General features: G+C 38.6%; 1 long non-coding RNA gene across 1 annotated transcript; it reads left to right on the forward strand.

The window, feature by feature from the left end:
• Positions 1-2,919: 2,919 nt before the first annotated feature.
• On the forward strand, positions 2,920-5,428 carry LOC127008812 (uncharacterized). Its single transcript, XR_007761360.1, has 3 exons — positions 2,920-3,012; positions 4,091-4,150; positions 5,105-5,428. It is a non-coding gene; the product is annotated as an uncharacterized LOC127008812 (long non-coding RNA).
• The last annotated feature ends 12,603 nt before the right edge of the window (positions 5,429-18,031 follow it).

The following is an 18,031-nucleotide window of genomic DNA, read 5'->3' on the forward strand; positions in this document are numbered from 1 at the left end:
CCTTTTCCCTTTCAGTGAAAATAAAATACATGACCTCAAGCGTACATTTGAAATTTTCTGCAATTAGTTTGAAAAGTCTCGGAAGTACGACGATTGCCTATCTTTGAGCCTGTCACTGTCCTCAGAGGTTTCATTCTCTTTGCCATTCAGGGGTTGGTCTTCTCTTCTGCGACCGAAATTTCGAACTTTCCTTTACGTCTTTGTTCTCCGCGGCCCAAGCACCTGTTGCTCCCTCATGCTCCCGACGACACACTCAAGCCACTCTGCTGGCTCCCTTCACGACGCCTTTGATCCCATTCTTCTCCCTTTCCTAAGACCTCTAGCGAACCTTTATTTCGCCGCTGGAAACTGTCTGATGTTAATACTTCCGTCTGGTGCCAGGCAATCGTCTAGCGCTGGGGGGGTGCAACCTTTTCACTTGAAGGGCCACTATTCAAGAATCGTATGTAATGGAGGGCCGGGTGTTTAGAATGACACTAGAGTAAAAAACAACAGCAAAATTAGTCCTTTATTTTGAACATATGAAAAACATTGTGTGGTATAAGAAGCCTTAACACAGGATATGTGAATGTAATATATAATACAAAATTATACAAAAAATACAAAATCCTTTATCACTGTACGATACCTAGTTTCGAACTTCGAAGAGTCGGGCCGCACTTTACGATATTCAGTTTTGATGGATCGGGCCGCACTGGAAGGTCTTAAGGGCCGCAGGTTGCACAGGGCTGGGACCAAGGAGACTATAGAACAGGAGAGGGGGCCTCTATGGGAGACCGTGGGTGGGTGTTGGTGTATGTCGGTTGCAATAGATGGCGCAGGAGCAGCTTTGTTTACATTCAGGCGCCTCCCCCCCTTAAGACCCACCCCCAACCCCTAGAACCAATCAGCAGTGTTGCTACATGGGATCAAGCAGCAAATGTTGCTACTTTTTTTCTTTAGTCTGGTTATATCCCATTTTAAATTAAAAAAAATAAAGGTAGATAAATATTAAAATGAACAGTAGGAACTATATATACTGTATATATTTACTAGGTAGATATAGCCTGGCTACATGTCATGGGTAATGCTATTATTGTTATATTATTATACCGCAATTATATTACTTTCTCTACATGTGTGGTTAGATGTGTTTTATGTGTTTAACCTTTCTGTATACATACTGGAATGAACCAAGGAATTGTAGCCCTACTGCCGTTCTTTAAAAACTATGTGATCATGTTTTTCTTCCAAACTCATTGTTTTAGCACGCACGCTGACTTCCATCAGTAATGATGATATATAGACATTGAGTCATTGGTTTGTAGGGGGAAAGAGTGGGTGAATATAATTATCTTGGTCTAACTTATACTGTTTATTATATCGCTATTCGCAGCAATATCTTTCTCTGCTCTGATTGCAACGCTGCCTCGTTCAAAAATCATAACACCGCCGCGGCCGCCACGTTTATCAGCCGGAGCCTCAAATCATGTCCCTTTGTGGTGATAAAGAGGACACAGCCTGGTGTGAAGCTACATTTATTACGGAAGGATGCCAGCCGGGGTAAGTGACATATATATAAATAATGATAATGTGGAAATTCTAATCATTTTCACGCTGACAACTGTTCTGAATTTGCTAACTGCATGCCTCCCCTCCTTCCGCGGCAAGAGGCCGAATGGCCTACACACGGCAGGTCCAGATTCCTCCCCATTACCACCTGTCAGCCTCGTCCATGTAGCTATCCAGTCTACTCATAAAACAAGCTATCGTCCCTGCACTCACTATGTGATTGCGGAATCTATTCCATTCCCCCACCACCCTATTATTAAACCAATGCCTGCCCATTTAATTCCCTCCTAAATCTATACTTTTCTAATTTAAGTCAATTACTGCATGTTCTATCTTGCCAAACGTCTTATGCAAAAGTTAACCAGCATCTCCACTCTTTCATCCCTTACACTGATAAACTGGAACAGCCTTCCATTGTCCGCATTTCCTCCTGCCTATAATTTGACCTTCAAGAAGAGTGTATCAAGACTCTACTGTTGTCTGTTTGGGAGCGGTGAGTAGTGGGGCTTTTTTTTCTAGTACGCTTTGTTGCCCTTGAGCTGTCTCCTTTGTTTAAAGAAAATAATAATTAAATAAATGAAAGTTGGCCGTCAATGCTTCCAACACATTTTGGTGACATATCTACAAGTGGCTGGTGACTGTAAGCATCTCAGCAACCTGCATGCATCTATGCCATTCCTATCATGGTGCATGGAGCAAGCTTCACATAACACTCAGACAGAGACAGTTTAATTATGGTTACATATCAGACTCAGTTTATTGCTCAGTCTATTAGATGCAGTGCTGTTAATGTTGTTAGTGGTAGTATTAGTACAATTAATGTATTTATTTTAATTAATTTATCTATTTATTTATTATATTCTTAGTGTTTGAAAATTCCAATACTAGTATTAAGATTAACAAAAATATCAGAAATATATTTACACTCATTAATTATTATTGCTTTTCTTATTATTACTTCCTTCAATGTCCTGGCACTTTGACATCTAGTGCTTTTCCATCTAGCAGCCAAAATTGTGGTCTTTCTCAATGTGTATGCCCTAAGTCTTCATTGGTGTAACTAGCTATATAACATAAAAATCTGCATCTCTCTCTCTTCTCACCCAGTTGTCCCCGTACATCCTTTCAGTATCCAAAGAATTTCAATTTACATCTTGTAATCACTCAACTAATGCAGTGCAATCCTCATCTCTGTATTTTACCGTGTGGACATACTCTTTCCTTCCATGTTCCACTGTCGTATGTTATTCCACATCTAACACAACCACATCCCAACAGACCCGAACACGTCCGATATCATCCAAGAGAATGTGGCAGCTGAAGGGGCAGAGGCCAAGAAAGAGGCCAAGGATGAAGACATTTAGCCACTCCCCCTGAAGTACATGGTATCATTCAACCCTCTTGGTGAGCTGCAGGAATGTGCTTCCCATTGCAGTGCACCAGCTCCATGTACTGATTTTGGTATGAATACTTCATCTAGTGTTTGTTGATTGTTGTGTTATTAATCTAATTATGACTTCACAAAATAGACTGTGCAAATCACTTAACACATGCCCTGCTCAGCATCACTTTTAAGTTGTAGAATTCCTTCATATGGATGCTGATTTATGTATCCTGAAATGATTGGATATTGATTGTCTTAACATTTTTTTTTTGTCCATGATCATTGAACCATGTTACGGTATGTCTTTGGGTGTAGATCCAGGAAATGAGTTTTTGGGAGGACGTCAGACTTTTTGCGGGTGGAAGGAGCATTAGCATTACCGATTAGCCATTCTCGGCAGTCCTGGTCTTGAAAAACTGGTGGAGTGACCTAAATCAATGGGTATAACGGCCTGGACTTTGTGCCAAGGCCTTGTTTTAGCCGCAGCGCGCTTTTGAGCTAGTTTTCCTGTATCACTCAGGAACATTGGGGAGGCCTGGGCCCCCCTTTGGATCCACCAATGTAGCCATGTCTTATAATATATCTCTCCTTTACAGTCTGATGGTGCATCCTTCTAGGTTGTCAAGTTTTAGTAGCTACTCATGAGAAGTATTCCTTATAATGATCATTGATTTCCAGGTGGTTTGCACTAAAAAAAGTGTCGTGTAACCTGCCGCAATTAATAATGAGCTGTAGTCAACCCTTGCTTTAAAGAACCAATATGGAGGAAGGGGGTGATGTTATATCCAAAAATCTTTTACATCAGAAGTACCCAACCTTTTTGTGTATAATAAACTTTGTTTGTTACATGAACTTAAAAGTTCACAATTTCCATACATGATTCTTTTTTCCTTGTATTTGATGATTAATCCTGACATGTATTTCCATTATCAGTAGGTAATATATAGTAACAAGACAATAATACACATTATAACAATGTAGCTATATATTATGGCCCAATGAGTGCACGAGATCATTTACCTTATCAGTGACGCCAAGTCCAGGAGTCCTATCCCTAAATTCTTTGCCCGAATTTGTGACACCAAGTATAATAACTAATTTTAGTGACCATTTGCATCCATTTTTCACTTTGATTAAAAAATTGCCTCTCAACAGGGTGTGAACTTGATGGGGTTGGAGGAAACTCGACTCGGCCATCAAGCTCATCACAATATAGTAAGGAACCTCTTGTTCTCAGTGATAATTTATCCTCTTTAGTTACTATTCCATGTTGTTTTAATCACAACTTATGTGTTGGAAACATTACAGCTTAATAACATACTTCACATCTCTGCATACAAATTGAGTTCAATATTTAACTGTTACACCAGTAGGCTTCATATCTTAAAAAAAGGTATGTAAAAAGGTTGACATTTTGAATGATATATTTAAACTCTTTATGTTTCTATTGCTGTAGTACCATTACGATTAGTCGAGTGATCAGCATATGGGTCTTATGTTTTTGATAGCATAGGTTCAAATTTTGCCATAGGCTGGCAATTGATAGTAACAGTAGTGTCCACAGATACCTACCTGTTTCTTGTTTATCCTGTTCCACTTTAAACCATGACTGGCCAATCTTTGAAGAGGTAGCATAACCTTGAAGTGCCACTAACAAACCTTTGTCCATTCTTCTGATGTGATCCTTTTTTTTTTCCCCCACCTGCCTATAGCGCCGGTAGGTTTTCTTCAGGGGTCTGACGGTCGGCCCAGGCCTGTCATGATGCAGGCAATTTTTTTTATAGTGGCGCCATTTAGTATTGGCTCATGCTGCCGCCCGGAACTCATTCTTGATTCACTTGGATGGTTTAGCAGGGAATTTTTAGATTTTTAGTGTGGCAACACATTGACAAATGTTTTAGTATGGACTGATCATCAAAGATATATATGGTAAATGAGTGCTTGTAGATCTTGACATTATATCTGTCAAGAGTCTCCAGTTGTATCCTCTCCCCCATCTCCTGAAAATATTACTCTTATCAGGCAATCTAAGTGAAGCCTTCCATCGAAGCTGGTGTGCAGACATAATGTCAATGCTTAGATTCACTGTCCGTATAGCACTGAAAATAATGCAATTAGATGCACATATTTTATTAGAATTGTGATTAAATATTTTTCATGTATTTTCAGACATGAAAAGTGAAAATTGCTGCACACAACAGCCTGCTGTCTGCACCGGGAGGCAAGGCAGCTCAAAGCCCAGGCTGTTACAACTCCTGGGCAGTTTTTGCCCAGAGCCAGCAATTTTTTAGGTCCAATAGGGATGGATTTTTTCTGAGGTCAGGTTCAACATGCTGCAAGATCTAAGCCTAGTAGGAGATATGGGTTACAAGAGAGGAGGTTTGCTCTGGCCTTATACTATCAAAGTCCAAATGCTAATAGATTTCTAAGCACAGTATTTCACTTGCCTTCAGTTTCAACACTTCACTCATGACTCAGGGGTATTTCAGTAAATGTTGCCTGGAGCAAACAGACTCTGACAGCCCTGCAGCAAAACACAGGCTTTGTCAAAAGAAGAGAAACTTCGTGGGATTTGCCATTATTTAGTATTACTCTTGTTACGCCAAAAAAAAATTTCCATATACTTTGCCAAATATTGCAAGTAATGCACCATTGTTAGTCTTGCCTGTTATAAATCAGATCTTGTTCAGTTAACAAGCTTTGGGTGTCTGCCACTTTCCAGTTGTAATGCAAGGAATCATTTATCTTCCCTGCCAGATATCGCATGTAATGCACCGTTGTTGGTTTTGCCTGTTATAAATCAGATCTTGTTCAGCTCACAAGCTTTGAATATCTGCCATTGTTTATTTCAGGTGTAATGCTTGGAAACATTTGTTCTCTTCCCTACCCAACAGTATAAAATGCTTTATTGTGGATTTTGCCTGTTATGTTTAATCTTGTTCAGGTAACAAGCTTTTGATGTCTGCCTTACCTAATAATGTGCTGCAGTGACACTTGGCTTGGTTTCATAATGTGAAATACAGCATGTAATTTCATCACATTAAGTGTCTATCATCACGTGTCTGGCATCATTAATGTGGCTTCCAGGAGTAATCTTGTTTGTATTACAGCATGCAATTTTTTTCTGCTTTATAGGATATACATAATCACATAGGTATGATTTTTTTTTTGACAAAATGTAATGGCAGTTGATATTCTTGACTAATGCATCATAAACCTTGTGAAAAATAATGCTTTTTTGAAGGGGGGGGATGGACAGAGAGTGGTTTGTTTGGTTGGCTAGTTCAAGGAGTTTCATATCAAATGATTTTATTACATCCAACTTTAATGTGTGCTAAAAACATATATTTTATTACATCCAGCTTTAATGTGTGGTTCCTACAATAAATGCTACATGTTTACTGATGTAGCCTATGAAATACAAATCACTCTCTGCCCTGTAATTTGTTGTGTCACATACTGCAGCATAACTTTCCTGCTATTTTCTTACACTATGAGTTGTCTCATTTGCTTTTATCATATGTGCCTCCGCTGCATAGTTGTGCCTACTGAGCTTAATATCTTCATGACCCTGACACCAAGGTCAGAGCTTGAGATCATACCGTGTCCTTCATCCCATTTTCACCTCCAGGCTTGGCTGTCTCCCAGGACCACCAAGTTATTGCATTCCATTTAAGACAACTCATGTGTTACCTTCTTGATGTCCTCCATCATGTATTTCAGCATGTTTTATGATGCTTTGCTCTTATATTGATGTGCTTTGCAACATTTTTATACAGTTTTTATTGTATATAATGCACCATTGTTGGTTTTGCCTGTTATAAATCGGGTCATTTTCTGTTAAGAAGCTTCAAGTGTCTCCCATTGTTTATTTCAGTTGTAATGCTTAGAAGCTTTTGTTCTCTGCCCTGTCAAGCAGTATGCAATGCTTGCCATTATCTGGCACTTGTACAGTTAGTATGATATTTTTACTCAGCTAAGAGCATTTTGCAAAAGGTAAAGGTACGGTTGGGGCATACGCTGTAGCAGCACGTGGCCTCGGTGCTCATCTTTGTAACATTGGCCCTTGAGGCTGTGATGTTAGGGAACCCATTACCCTGGGACACAGGACCAGTGTGACATCCGGGTTACCACAGTTGCAAAGGCATTATAGTAATCTAGCATGTATAGAATGTTGTATGCTTTGCTTGTATTTAAAGCACTGGATATGTTTGCTACACACACACACACATAATATATATATATATATATATATATATATATATATATATATATATATATATATATATATATATATATATATATATATATATATATATATATATATATATATATATATATATATATATATATATATATATATATATATATATATATATATATATATATATATTAACAAATGCTTTCTACACCATATTTTTCCTAAAATAACAAATTGATATAGTGTAGATAATACCTAATAAAACATCAGAACAAATATATTTTTCAAGATCCCATTAGTAAATAATTTTACAATAATGAAAAAAATAAGTAAAGGCTGGATAGGGTGCTGTGGCAGGTACTTCAAAAATAGTAAAGCTACCCCTGAAAAGTGACGTTTTTGGTGGGCTGCAATAGATGGCGCTACTTCCGCACGCCCGAGGAATTACTACATACCACTATCTCTTCGTATATAGTCTCTTTGGCTGGGACTCTAGCGGGTCATTAGATTGGCCGCCAGTGGATGACGCTGTGCGGGACTCGTCGGTTGATCGAAGTTTCGTCATCAATTTCTTCACTCGACAAGTTACTTCTGACATGAGATGATTGTCAACATGCCTCGAACCTTTCCACCCGATATTGCTCTCTCTCTCTCTCTCTCTCTCTCTCTCTCTCTCTCTGCTCGGGGTCAGTGGATCTTGGCTTTTCTAGTATGGCGTATTAGTTGATTTGTTTGTACATCAGAGGCCAATAAATGTCAATCAACATCGATCTCTTCACACACACACACACACAAAAAAAGAATGTACAACTATAACAGGCAGCTGAACTACAGGTTAACGACAAACAGCTGCTTCAGAGTATCGTACGCATCCACAGTTTCAGTTGTGTCGATGAACTCACAACGCATGTGTGAAATTATATAAATACCAATACCAGACTACTCACTATTCAAATGTCAGGCCTAACTACGCCGCAAAGAAAATGGTGCCTTCGTCCTCAGAACTGGCTCAATAGGCTATTTATCTTTTTACACCCGTCACACTTCGACAATTGTCACTATATTTTTCTGTCATAAATCTTATCATGCTATTCATCTTTCTCTATAACCAGTTTGAGTGATGTCCGTGGGGGAATAACTGGCAGATTGATATCACAAAAAAAAAAAAAAATAAATAAATAAATAAATAAATAAAGTATCGTCAGTCATTGAGACTCGTGAGCTTAGAAATTTCTGCCATCAATATTATTCGGTAACGCACGGTAAATCTAGAAGACCAAAAAGTAGGCTGTCTTGCAACACTCGGAAACTATATAGATAAAGTACGTAAACATATCATTATTATTATTAGTAGTAGTCAGCTTGGGGATAAGGCTATGCAACTCCACTGTCTCGTAGCCTAGTCCCTGAAACACACGACACACCCAGATGGCCACAAAAAGACTTACAGCGAAATATTCTGAGGCACACATTTAAAGGATATTAATTAATGCGCAAACGAGAATAAACGTTCATAACTACATACCTCAGAGGACACCCTCAAGAAATCCGGTGGAGTCTCCTTGGGATGTTTACTTCTCGTAGATTATCAAGAATGGAATGTTCCGCATTTTTGTAGCACTCACAGTATCGGCACTCGGTTTTATGTTCTCATGAATCATAAGTAGCGCGACGAGATGTACGATAAGTTATAATACTGCCTCGTATGATAAACGATTACGTCCATACGATATACAATAATTTCTTGACATTATGAAAAAAAATATATTAACGCGCGCCCTACCTTACGAAGTAGTCATGTCTGGACTATATCTTTTACTCTTCTAATGTGTCTAGTGTCTGGCAAGAGTGCAAAGATAAAAAGTGTGAAAAACAGCCATAGACTGATTGTACTTGTATTGCCAGAAGGCCAGCATAACACCACATGTCACTTACTCTCCATATAGATATGAGTTAACCGCTCAACACTTCCACAAACTACACAAACTCAGACTGCATGGCTGCGGGTAATAACGCCTGGCACAGTGTTCCCAGCTGGTTCCAGTGAGCAGTGACTGTAATATCGTACACCTTTGGCCGAAATTGTTGTACTGAATTTAAAACCTATATTTGCGGTACGAACATGTCAGTATGTATTGCCAGAAGACCAGCCTGCAGATAACACCGCATGTTAAGTTAAAGTTACGGAATCTTTACATAGGTTAGAACAGGAAATGTTATGGGCAAGTGATATTTTCTTTTCTAACCTATATAAAGAATCCGTAACTTTAACTTAACATGTGGTGTTATGCTGGCCTTCTGGCAATACAAGTACAATCAGTCTATGGCTGTTTTTCACACTTTTTATCTTTGCACTCTTGCCAGACACTAGACACATTAGAAGAGTAAAAGATATAGTCCAGACATGACTACTTCGTAAGGTAGGGCGCGCGTTAATATAGCCAATTAACTCTAGAATATTTTTTTTCATAATGTCAAGAAATTATTGCATATCGTATGGACGTAATCGTTTATCATACGAGGCAGTATTATAACTTATCGTACATCTCGTCGCGCTAGCCTGGCAGTGACGGTTGAGCACAATTATTTATCAAGCGAGATAAATACATTAATAAAATTAAGTGCCACTATTACGTTGAAATAAAAAAAACGAAACTAATTCCCTCCAATATTATTTCTGCCGTAAAATAATAAATAAATAAAAATAAGTGTAAGTACAGGAACATTGATGCTCAGTTGGCAGTTTACGAGTGGCGGTTGTGGCGGCGAGAGAAATGGCTCATGTGCTCTGTCGAGTTTAACGTTTGTTACCATAATGCGAGTGTTACAGTTGATTAGTGACATGGTTTTGTTACCGTTATCACCCTCGGACTAGTGTTATAAGTGTTGTGGTGCCGCAGGACTGGTGATAAGACGTGGAGCAGCGGGGTGGCAGTGGCGGTGTAGGTGCAAAGCGGGCAACTCACACGAGGCGGACAAGGTAGGTTCGATTAATATCCCCCCCCCCCCTTTTTTTTTTTTTAGTAAAGGAAGAAGCTCGAGGGCAACAATAGGTAAATAAAATAAACCCGGTAAATAGTAAAATGGGCCCGTTAAATAAATGAAAAAAGGCCGCTATGTTTGGGGTATGCTTAAAGTACACCTTGCCTAATCTGGGTGTTCCTTGCCTAATGAGTACTGTAATGTTCTCCTTTATTATTTTTTCTCGAACATCTTGCCTAATAAGTGCAAAATCAGGTGGTATTAAAAAGTTATTACATGCAAAATATTGTCGCCAGCGTTGTCATAGCCTACTGTGCCGCCACGGAGAAGTAGCCACGTTGAGCCCAATCAGGCCTCTCTAAAGCTTGTTAAAAAGAGAAAATAGATATTGCTTTATGTGCCGTAGAGCGATTTTAAGGAATGGCTTATGTAGCTAGAATTTAGTTAACAGATCACTATGTAAAGGAAAAATTATCGGGAAATGTCTCACTATAATACAATAGCCTACTTGACAGGTTTTTTCATGTAAATTATAACCAGTTCCGATTGCAAGGCTAAACCATTTAGCTATCACAGTCTCGGAGCAAGACAATGGTTTATATAATAGTTTTTTTTTGTCACCAAAAAAAGTTCAATGAGAGAAAAAGTGTATTCATAGTTCTTTAAACCTTATCAGCACAGTTCTTCATGCACCCATGGAGTAGTAACTTTAAAGGTTTTGTACTTTGACCATTCCTCACCTGTTAATATTGGTATGATGAAAACTATATAAACGACTATAAGAATAAGATTAAAAAATCGTATTTCGTAGTGCTCTAGTCATTATTACAAAATTCATACATTATTTGACAATAATTGTATCATGAATGTCAACATGAGTGACGGAGGGTGCATACAATTTAGTATATAGCTACATTCTGTAGTCTTGGATGTATTACTTTCTCTCCTGTGTGCTCTTATAATTACCATTTGCAGATCATGTTTATTTCTACATATATATTCCGTTGTAATTAAAATCAAAATATATGATGTCACCCAATTGCTAGACGCGCGCGAGCCTGTGCGTGAGATTATATATGGATATAATTATGTGTGTGTGTGTGTATGTGTGTGTGTGTGTGTGTGTATAAATATATACAGCTCCAGAAAAAAAAAATTTCATAGATTTTTGCAAAACTTCTCTGATATATTCCTTAGTTTGTGTAAATCCTTCCTATAAAGAGTATTTTTCAAAATTTTACCTGTGGGATGAATAATTGCACCTGAAAATTTGTCCCAAACCTGGGACATTAGTGTTTTCACTCTTTTTAAAATTACAAGTGTTCTGGATTATGTCATTATAGTAAGAAAGGGAGGGAGACAGAAAAAAATGTTTTATGGTTTATTGTTAGGAATTTATTTTCACGTTTAATAATGAAAAATTTAACTTCTAGCTTTCTTAAAAATTTTTTTTTTGTATTTTTATAGAAAATTATACATTCGTAGAAAAGATACATTATCATAAAAAAAAATAAAGTAACTTAATATCACATGACTTTTCCAGCTTATCACAGCAAAGGCACTGATCTAGGTAATATAAACTCAAAGACTATAGTTTCTGGTAACAAAATAGAACTGCTATTTTATGACTAGCACAATCATCACATTTCCTTTAATATCCTTAAATTTCCTTAAAATTAAAGAACAAAACATGTAGTTCTTCACTGCATTTTAAATGCTAATAACTTAATAGGTACACAATGCATTTTAAATATTAATGTTATAAGTGAGTGCTTTGAGGTAGCATACATAATATGTTGTAATCATAACTGAAGTCTATCAGTACTTAAGAGTAGTAATAGAGCTTCACTTATGATACTGAAAATTCATTGTTTAACAGACGTACATAATTGCATTGTAACATCTACATCAATATCTATAGTAGTTGAGCTCCTTCCTGCAAAGTAAATATCCTTTACATTAAAAAGAAAATCCTTGTGTTATTTCTTCATTCCAACCTGAAGCAAGCTGATGTAGTGAAAATAAGGTTACAAATTCACTCAGGTTTATTCACCACCAGGCTTCATCACCTTGGTTCAGGTTGGAATGAGCACAATGCTGTTAGTGTTTTACATTAGTTCACGGCATGTGAAACAAGCTGTAGCAGTTTCTTTCTGATGAAAGACATAGGAACATTTTGCATGTTGTGCAGGAAAACCTTGTCTTCTCAGGACAGCCTGGATACCTACACCTGCGTCTCTCTGTGTACTTTGGCAGTGATGTAGGCATATGCAAAGCATGTGTTGTACGATGTGGAAAGCTAGGCAGAGGCAGCACACGTTTCCTGTCATGATCCTCATCTGATTCAGAGTCAGTCGCATCATCAGGTTGACAGCTAAGCTCACCACTAATCAAAGATTCTGCAATCTGCATTTTAAACATCATACTGTCCATGGCTTTTGTACCAGCTTTCTGGCAGTCATGTCTGTATTCTAGCCAAGAATTTCCACAAGCTAAGTCAAAGAGATGTAGAATTATTCTCACTGAAAACTTTGCAGTACGAGACTTACTGCGGTAGTAGAACAGCACTTGATCTGCAACGTCCACCCCACCCATATTTGTGTTGTATGCCTCAACTACTCTGGGACGGGGTACCTGCACATGCTTGTGGTCTTTCTTTGACCAGCGTTTACACTCTGACACTGGGTTAATTCCATGTTCATTAGATGCAATGAAAATTGGCTTGCTGTCATACCACACTGTTACAGAAAAGGCATTATCATCTCTAACAAGAGAGTCCACAGTGCCTCTTCCACCTTTTTTTAGTTGTTTCTCAGTTTTAAGGGAACTGAGATTTGGGACTAGATTTTTTTTAAAGTACCAGTAGCACCAATGCCCAGGGAATCCATTATTTCAAGTAGTCTAGGAGTGGTAAAGAATCTATCAAAATAGAAACTTGTACCTTGTGGCACTGACTTTACAAATCTCAAAACCCCTGCCTCTCCCAAAGTCATCTTCTCTACATTGGCTTGATTTAATTAAATACTTGTAATTTACTTTTATTACTATAAAACCAACTGGGATACCTTAATCTCAATTACACTCAACCATAAAAGGCTACAGAAACTCAACTTTCAATTCTTTCACATCTGCTTTGCTTTTTAAAAGCCTATTACATTAATTAAATGTCTTCATGTTTTTTAAATCCCATGCTGCAGTAAACTCACACAACAGTCCCTTTAAATTGATTAGGACGTGTACAATTGCATCAACTTTCAATAGGAAATCTTCCACATTATTCTGAAGAAGTTCCAAATACCTCTGTAAGCTTCCATAACCTTAAGCACTTTACAAAGTCATTAATTCAAAAGAAATCAGTGAACTTCTGTAACACCGATGCCCCAAATTTGGAACAACTCAACAGCAGGCACACCAATGTCCCAAATTTAGAACCAGATCTACAGCACCCATCCACTACAGAATTATTAAAAATGCATGATTATCGGATTTTAAGACATCAGGCACATGAACAACTGTCCTGCGTCAAAAACAAATCCCAAAATTAAATGTCTACATGTCTCTGACTTTCCAAGCTGCAGTGCACCCATAAAACACTCCCTTTAAACTCATTAAAACGAGTACAATCTTATTAACTTTTGATGTGAATTCTCCAGTATGATATTCTGTAGTAGCTCCAAATACCTCTGTAAGCTTCAGTGACATTAATCACCTTACAGAGTCTTTAATGCTTCCTTAAAAGAAATTTGTGATCTACTGTAGCACCGATGCCCCAAAATTGGAACAAGCTCAAACGCACCCCCCTGAACTGCTTAAAATGGAATGATTTTCGGGTTTTCGGACTTCAGGCACATGAACAACTCTCCTGTGTCTCCTACAAACCATTAAAAGCTAAAAATCCTAAAGCAAACGGCTGTAAATAAGGATTACTTACCCATGTCCTTCAGAGAGCGGAGAAGACAAGCACCACATGCAGTTCCCTTGATTGGCGCCGCTCTTCTGCTTGTAAACATGCCGCGTTTTCTAACAGAAAATGAGCTAGAGGGATTGAAGAAAACGTGCCTTGGTATTAATTGGAAAACTATAATAAATTTTTTTTCTGTGATTTTTTTAGTTTTGTCCCGAAACTGGGACATTTTTACTTAGTTTGGAGCTGAATGGGATATTTTTTTCACGTTGTTGCCTATTGCGCCGGTAGGCATTCTTCCCGGTGGGGCCTGATGGTCGGCCCAAGGCTTCTTCCAGGTGGGGCCTGATGGTCGGCCCAACCCGTTCTGGCGCAGGCGAGTGTTTATAGTGGCGCCATCTTGCATTGGCTCATGCTGCCCCCCGGAACTCGTTCTTGATTCGCTTGGACGGCTTCCTCTAGAGTCCGGGTTGATGGGTGGTCTTCAGGACAGCATGTGGGTAGTTTTAAGCCACTCGGCGGTGACTGAAAAATCCGAGTGGTAGCGTGAGGATTCGAACCCGCGACGTCCCTCTCGCGGCGAATGTGGGTCCAGTACTCTCTCACTTCCCCCACCGCCTACCCAGAATATATATATATATATATATATATATATATATATATATATATATATATATATATATATATAATATATATATATATATATATATATATATATATATATATATATATATATATATATATATATATATATATATATATATATATATATATATATATATATATATATATATATATATATATATATATATATATATATATATATATATATATATATATATATATATATATATATATATATATATATATATATATATATATATATATATATATATATATATATATATATATATATATATATATATAAATTTAGGGTACATTAAACTATCAAATATCGTGGCATGTGGTGCGTTATTAATTAGGCCACAAATAATATATTTTAAACGAAATTATTTCTTGTTGTATTGTCCCTGGTATCAGTTGCATTTACAGTATCTACCTCTGTTTGGTTGGCTATGATCTGAATGTCCCTTCCTTCCAACACGGTGTCTGCGTCGGTGTACTTCTTGGTTGTCGAGGCGTCCACGTCCTTTGCCCGGTTCAGCGCCATCACCAGCAGTATCTTCTTTGGCAACAACGCCCTCTGCGACGGTATACACATGACGTTCAAGGGTGTTGAGGTTCTCTCAGACTCCCTTGAGCGAGCACTTAGTACCCTGAGGGATTTTTTAGTATAACTCATAATACAACCAGGCAGCATACCTAGTACAGTAAACCCTCTGGTATCCGGGTTAATAGAGCCACGGGGCATATTCTGGGCATATTCCTCCTACTCATCCCCCCTCTGACTCTTTTATGCCTGTTATAAAGATTCTTCAAAATGATGTTTTCTATGCCCTCTCTGGCCTCAATCCTCAGAAGGCTTATGGACCTGATGGAGTGTCTCCTATTGTCCTTAAAAACTGTGCCTCCGTGCTGTCACCCTGCGTGGTCAAACTCTTTCGCCTCTGCCTGTCAACATCTACCTTTCCTTCCTGTTGGAAGTATGCCTTCATACAGCCTGTGCCTAAGAAGGGTGACCGTTCCAATCCCTCAAACTACCGTCCTATAGCTTTACTTTCTTGTCTATCTAAAGCTTTTGAATCAATCCTTAACCGGAAGATTCAAAAGCACCTTTCCACTTCTGACTTTCTATCTGATCACCAGTATGGGTTCCGCAAGTTACGTGCTTCTGGTGATCTCCTTGCCTTCCTAACTGACTCTTGGTCATCCTCTCTTAGCCGTTTCGGTGAAACCTTTGCTATTGCGCTGGACATATCAAAAGCTTTTGATAGGGTCTGGCACAAATCTTTGCTTTCCAAACTACCCTCCTAAGGTTTTTATCCTTCTCTCTGTACCTTTATCTCCAGTTTCCTTTCTGATCGTTCTATTTCTGCTGTGGTAGACGGTCACTGTTCTTCCCCTAAATCTATTAACAGTGGGTCCCACAGGGTTTTGTCCTATCTCCCACTCTCTTTCTGTTGTTCAATGATGATCTTCTTTCCAAAACGAACTGTCCTTTCCATTCTTACGCCGATGACTCCACTCTGCATTACTAAACTTCTTTTAATAGAAGACCCACCCTACAGGAACTTAACGATTCAAGGCTGGAGGCAACAGAATGCCTAGCCTCAGACCTTACCATTATTTCCGATTGGGGCAAGAGGAACCTGGTGTCCTTCAACGCCTCAAAAACACAGTTTCTCCACCTATCCACTCGACACAATCTTCCAAACAACTATCCCCTATTCTTTGACAACACTCGGCTATCACCTTCTTCAACACTAAGTATCCTCGGTCTATCCTTAACTCAAAATCTCAACTGGAAACTTCATGTCTCATCTCTTACTATATCAGCTTCCTCGAGGCTGGGCGATCTGTACCGTCTCCGCCAGTTCTTCTCCCCCGCACAGTTGCTATCCATTTACAGGGGCCTTGTCCGCCTTCGTATGGAGTATGCATCAGAGTGGAGTCAAAGGCTCTTCGTCTCATCAGCTCTCCTCCTCCTACTGATAGTCTTCTACCTCATAAATTCCACCGCCATGTTGCCTCTCTTTCTATCTTCTATCGATATTTTCATGCTGACTGCTCTTCTGAACTTGCTAACTGCATGCATCCCCCCTCTCCCGCGGCCCCGCTGCACTCGACTTTCTAGTCATGCTCATCCCTATACTGTCCAAACCCCTTATGCAAGAGTTTATCAGCATTCTCACTCTTTCATCCCTCACGCAGGTAAACTCTGGAACAATCTTCCTTCATCTGTATTTCCTCCTGCCTACGACTTGAACTCTTTCAAGAGGAGGGTATCAGGACACCTCTCCTCCCGAAATTGACCTCTCTTTTTGGCCACTCCTTTGACCTTTATTCAGGAGCAGTAAGTAGCGGGCTTTTTTTTGTATTTTTCTTCACGCCCTTGAACTGTCTCCTTAGCTGTAATAAAAAAAAATATATATATATATATATATATATATATATATATATATATATATATATATATATAGATATATATATATATATATATATATATATATTCTGGGTCATTCCATGAACTGTCTTCTGCAGTTATTAATACAGTTGCGATACACACGCACAGTATGACACGAAGCGAATGGACAGTTACTGGCATTACTTTGCGTTTTATTGATTAAGAAACGATCAAATAATAAGGTTTCACATTAAACACCTTTTATTCACTATGATGGCTTGTTATCATAAGCATGGGCACTGAAATATATAGCATCATATAACCATTCACCACTCCCGGTAAAGCTCACTGAGTAACTAAATAAAGATGCTTAGATGGTTACCCGTAGTTTCTCTGGCTCTAAGAAAAAAAGTAACACACCCTTGAATAGCTACCAAGCACAACTGTTTCAAATGACAGATGACTGAGATGCGTCATCTGTGACTCTGATCGGCCTAATGTTTAGAAACGCTGCGATAACCCGCCCGCGGCACCGTTGCCAGGTTGTCGTACTCAGATCCGCGTATTTACCGGTTTCTGGCCCGTAACTGTTGCCAAGAAGCACCAATAATTAGCCATTTAAACGATAACCATATATGAAGGAAGTTATTTGGGTGATGAAAGCTGTTTTCAGGTCGGAAATCGGCAAACATAAGAGGCAGAGTACGACAATCTGGCAACGTTACCGCCCGCAACCACGACCACCACCTCCATTTCAAAGCCATATATTCTTATTTCCCCACCTGCCTCGATTATTCCACAATACTTTTAAACTATGAACATCTTTCATTGATCACTTCCATGAATTAAAGTCCACAGGAAGCATTCATAGTTGTTATTTTGACCTGGGAAAACGAGAGAGAGAGAGAGAGAGAGAGACAACACCCAGCTATCACCTTCCTCAACACTAAACATCCTCGGTCTATCCTTAACTCAAAATCTCAA

Source organism: Eriocheir sinensis, chromosome 38 (assembly GCF_024679095.1).
Source record: "Eriocheir sinensis breed Jianghai 21 chromosome 38, ASM2467909v1, whole genome shotgun sequence".
Taxonomy (NCBI): domain Eukaryota; kingdom Metazoa; phylum Arthropoda; class Malacostraca; order Decapoda; family Varunidae; genus Eriocheir; species Eriocheir sinensis.